We start from the raw sequence: 5,932 nt of genomic DNA, 5'->3' as shown, positions 1-5,932 counted from the left end.
GATGAAGGGAGCAGCCAAAAGCAAGGAAGGGAGTGGACTCTAGAAGCTAGAAAAGACAAGGCAAGAGATTCTTCCTTAGAGTCTCTAGAAGGAATGCAGGCTACTGGCAACTTGTTCTTAGCCCCATGAGACCTATTTCAGACTTCTGTCCTCCAGAACTCTAAGATAATTTTGTGTTGCTTTATTCCTGAAGCTACAGATTAGACTATGAGGACCAAGTCCCCATGAAGCTATTTCAAAGAAAATAAAAAGAGCCCAGCCAAGCATGGCTCAGCGGTTGAGTGTTGACCTAGGATCTAGGTGATCAGGGTTTGATTCCCGGTCAGGGCAGATGCCCGGGTTGTGGGCTTGATCAATGACTCTCATCATTGATGTTTCTATCTCTCTCTCTCCCTCTCCTTTCCTCTCTCTGAAATCAGTAAAGATATATTTTTTAAAAAAAGAAAACAAAACAAAACTTACAAATTACTCAATGTTTCAACAATAAACTCAAAATGGATTAAAGACTTAAATGTAAAATTTGAAACCATAAAATTTCTCAAAGAAAACATAGGCATTAAAAACTCAGATATTTCTCATAGAAATATTTTTCTGATATATCTCCTTGGATAAGGGAAACAAAAGATAAACAAATGGTGCTTCATCTAATTAAAAACTTTTTGCACAACAAAGGAAACCATCAATAAAATGAAAAGACAACCCACTGAATGGGAGAACATATTTCAATGATACATCTAATAAGGGGTTAATATATAAAATAGAGAACTTATAGAACTCAAAACAAACAAACAAACAAACAATCCAATTAAAAAATGGTCAAAGGACCTGAACAGACACTTCTCTGAAGAGGACATGAAGATGGCCAATAGACATATGAAAAGATGCTCAATGTCATTAATCATCAGAGAAATGCAAATTAAAACCACATATGTCAGAATGGCTATTATTAACAAATTAACAAACAACAAGTGTTGATGAAGATGTGGAGAAAAGAGAACCCTTGTACACTGTTGGTTGAAATGCAGCTTGGTGCAGTCACTGTGGAAAACAGTATGTAGTTTCTAAAAAAATTAAAAATGGAAATAAGTTGTGACCCAGCATTTCCACTTCTGGAAATATATCCACAGAAACCTGAAACGCTGATTAGAAAGAATATATTTACCCCTGTGTACACTGCAGTGCTATTTACAATACCAAAACTTGGAAGCAACCCAAGTGACCATGAGTAGATGAGTGGAAAAAAAAACGGTGGTATATTTACACAATGGAATACTACTTGGCCATAAAAAAGAAGGCAATCTTACTGTTTGCCACAGCATAGAATAGATGGACCTGGAGAGCATTATGCTAAGTGAAATAAGCTAGCCTTACAAAGACAAATACCATATGATTTCACTTATATATGGAACCTAATGAACAAAATAAACAAACAAAATAGAAACAGACATAAATACATAGAATAGGCTGGCATCTTTCAAAGAGGAGGCGTCCTGGGGTGTTGGGTAAAAAAGGCAAAGGTATTAAGCAAAATAAAACAACTCATAGACACAGACAACAGTGTGCTGACTACCAAAGGGAAAAAAGGGGGTAGGGACAGTTAAAAGAAGGCCAAAGGGGGCTACATTCTGATGAAAGAAGACTTGACTTTGGGTAGTGAATGTGCAATACAATATACAGATGATGTGTGTAGAATTGTACATTTGAAACTATATAATTTTATTAACCAATATCCTACCTGATGCTTGAGAAAGTTTACACATTTGGGAGAAAGTTGGAGCTGTCAAATAAACAATTGATAAACAAAAAACTAAACAAACATAAAACTAAACAACAGGAAAATAGGTAGTTGTATTTTCAAGTTATAAAAAAGTTGTATGTAAAAGAAAATATGATCATAATATACTACATAGCTTGACCTTCAGCAATATTTACCTATTTATAACAATGCAAACACCAATTCTTTAATTAACCAAAATTGTGCTTTATTGGAAGGATGAGAGGAGAGAAAGTTTGTTAGCAGGAGACGATTGTCATAAACCTTCTAAAACATAAAAAAAACTAAAACTGAAAGATCAAGGAATAGCAAATTAAATACATTTTTAGATATATGAAGGTAACAACAAAGGTAAGTAAAACATGTGAAAGTGATTGCCACTGGGGAATAGGACCATTGTAGTTCATTATAGATTTTCAAACTATATACTAGTTTAAAAATAATCCTCTACATCTATTATTATGATAAAAATGAAAATTAAATTTAAAAATAGTTAAAATAGTATAAATAAATATTGGAGTTTATAGCCAGTAGATGATGTTTCCTGGATATCAATAGGTATGGCCTATGCCAGCCCTAATCAAAACATCCAATAGGCAATTATCTAAAATAGCACCATGTAACAACATTAAAAAGTTTATTTTTTTAAAAAGATATGTTAATAAAATATGTTATGACACTCATAAAAAGACATGAGTAAGATGGCAGAAAATTATTTTATAATAATACTGTGTTACTACTTGTGGGCATAAAATTATCTTACAAAATATTTTAGGAGAATGATTTGTTTTTTGCCTAAAAGTGTTTGTTTATTCTTCTATAAAAAAACAGTGTCATTAGATTATGAGTATCAGGGAGACATTGATTCAAAGAAGGAAAAGATCCTCTCTGGACATGAGCTTCACCTGTAAAATAAGAAAATAAGCTGACCCCAGATATTCTAGAAGAATGAAGGGAGGAAATTGGAATGATACTTTGCAAACAGGTGCAAGAGAAACAGTAAGTTGGTAAAAATTAATTCATCAATTTATGAATTAATTCTTAAGAAGCACTGTACTAAATGCAATCTAAATTTCCTTCCAGCCCAAATATCAAATTTAATGATATTCAGTGGTAAAATCTATTTTGTGTATGATGTCAATCTGATTTGCTGCTCTAGGCCAAGAGCTATATCTAACTTAACTTTGTACAGTATATGGAACAGCATGACAAATAGAAAGAATGTCCATGTGATTTATTGTCCAAACTGGAACATTTTGACAGAGAGAAAGGAGGTATTATTAATAATTATAGGCCTACATTACAACTGGTTGAGAGCAAACTGAACATAGGGTCACACCACAGAGAGAGGACTTCTTATGCTGTGTAACAATACTTCAGCCACTGGCTAGTGATCATGAAATAAGCAGCTATGTTGGTTTTTAAAGCTTACCTAATTGATGAACACCTGGTGGCAGGTAGCCAGCTATTAAAAATCAATTACACCCTACCACATGCCTCTGAGCCATACTGCACCAGTCTTCTCATGCTCATTAGATCCACATGTTCCTATATAAACACATAACACTACTCAACCCAGTGCCTTTGGACTTTGTGTGGCTGGAAGTGAATTTCACCAGGGATTTTCCTCTGATCCATAGCGAAGAGAATTCCTGTCGATCCACCCTTGACTATTAACAGGTCAAGAGACTAGGCAGCAGTTTGGATAAAGTTCTAAATTCAAGGGTGACCAGAGCATTCACTTTCTGGTGTTACTCTTCAGGGTAGCATAATGTGTATCATAAGTAGCAGAAGCTGAGCAATAAAAGAGGAAGAAGAAGACAGTGATCAGGAATTAGATATAGAGTGTGCTAAGGGAATTAGAAGTCAGTACGTGAGAGTGCAACTTCAGAATGGGGTGTGGGGAAAAAAATTGTTTTCCTACATAAATTTCAGCTCAGAAGTTGGATATGTTTCTGTTTTGGGAGTTTTGTAGCATACATCAGAGGACAATCAGTGAACAAAATATCTTCCTCTTAATCTAAAAATTTATTTCACTAGGGATGAGTGGTCTGAGGGAATAAGATGTACCTTGTGCCTAGAATACCACCCCGAGGAAAGCCAAAATCTCCTAATTAGAGCCATTTCTGGATCATAACTTGAACAGCAATCAGGGATACCTGAAATAATTCTTAGACCTTTGGCAGGCCATGAAAGCTAGAGGTCATTGTGTAGAGGTCATTTAATGAGAAGATAAAAATCATTTAATAAAATAACTCTACATCAATAGAAAAAGTTCTGAATCTAAAAATGCTTGAGAAATAGAGGATTATAGTTGTTATTGGGTCAGGGGGCATCTCATTATTATCTGCCCAGTAGCTAACAGATTAGTCACAAAGAAGGGTTTTATGATTTTTCCTAAGTTTTAGAATGGATGTGAACAAAATATGTGTGTAATGTCATGAAAGTGATAGATGTAAAAATGAGATCTCTTCTATATGTAGAGTTTATTTAACTTGTCTTTCCTATATAGATTAGTGAATATTTTTAAATAAGTGGGTGGGATAATTATCTTGACTATAATTTAAACACTTTTTTCCTCCATGTTAAACAGTATAATGATTGTCTATTTGTAATTAGAATTTAATTCTTAAAATTTGGAAAGAACCACCCTCACTGGTGTGGTTCAGTTGGTTGGAGCATTGTCCTGTTCACCGAAAGGTTGAAGGTTCAATTTCTGGTCAGGACACATACCCAGGTTTTGGGTTCAATCCCTGGTCCAGGGCACCTATGGGAGGCAACCAATCGATGTTTCTCTCTCACATCCATGTTTCTCTCTCTTTCTCTCTTCACATCTTTCTAAAATCAATAATAAAAACACACACCATATAATCGGTGAGGATTTAAAAATAATGGAAAGAACCTTAGAGATTATTTGATCCAAATTCCCTTCTTTATAGTTGGAGTTATTGAGGCTTTGAAGGATGGCCCTATATCAGACTACCTCAAGTCATACACCTTTATAAATTGAGATTGGAGACTCAAAGCCAGATCTCCTGTCTCCAAATCCACTGCTAAATTTTTTAAACTGTTTTTAAACTGTATGGCTTATATTTCATATTGACATGTTTATAAAGAGCTAAGCCTGAGTACAGCATAATATAACTTAAAATCATATTGAATCTTTGGAACTGAAAAATAAGCAAACTAACTCCTCTTCCTTCTAATGAGCTTTTATAATCCATCATTTTACCTTTGTAATTTCTTCTAATGCTCAGTTATACAAATATAACAGATATATAGTCTTATGACTATGTACATACTGCAATATTCATGTACATATACATTTAAACTTTACATTGTAAAATATTATAATTTTATATTAGAATGTATCTAGAAAAATGAGGTCAGACTTTTTCATTTGATAGTCAATGCATATATGAAAATTTTATAAGCTACCATTCATAAAATTTATAACTTGCATTTATGTTAAATAGCTAGATGTTATAGTACAGCTCTCAGCGCCTGCATTTTCAATTTTTTTTGAAATTTCCTGCTCATTCATCAGAAGATGCTATTTTAATTTCACTCCAGTCCTAGAAAATAATAATTTAATCACAATACTTTATTGTATGGTGTGAATTTTTCTGACATCTGTTGCTCTGAAACAGAATAGTACCCAGAGTGACAAAGAGGGCATTTTCTACTATTTTACTGATGCTGAAAAGATGGGCCAGAGAGCCATACAACCCATAACAATGTGAAAATCTTTATATGAAGTTGTTCACCAGAGACTTGTCAATAGGCTGAGCCATATTGGATCTGGCAGTCTTTCTACAGGGACAGTATTAGCCTTGAAGTACTATCTTTTCTCTTTTTCAATGTCAGCCTGGAGGCTCTTAGACAACATATGTTCATTTCATGTCTTAGAGATATTGCTTCTGGTATTGCAAATGCATTACCACATTGAGCTTTTTTTAAAACAGATGGTACATATTAAGGTCTCTGTTTCTTGTACAATTTCTGTAACAATGGCACTACATTTCTCATGTTGACAAAAGTATCATCAGCATCATGCAGTGCAGCCCTAGATTATGTCAGGATGGTAAATGAACACTTCAGACAGAAAGATAAATGATGAAGGTGAAGCAAACCACTTAGATAATTCCAAACTGAAAT

Source organism: Miniopterus natalensis, chromosome 10 (genome assembly GCF_054644295.1).
Source record: "Miniopterus natalensis isolate mMinNat1 chromosome 10, mMinNat1.hap1, whole genome shotgun sequence".
In the NCBI taxonomy this organism is placed as follows: Eukaryota; Metazoa; Chordata; class Mammalia; order Chiroptera; family Miniopteridae; genus Miniopterus; species Miniopterus natalensis.
Note: the sequence above shows the minus strand (reverse complement) of the source record.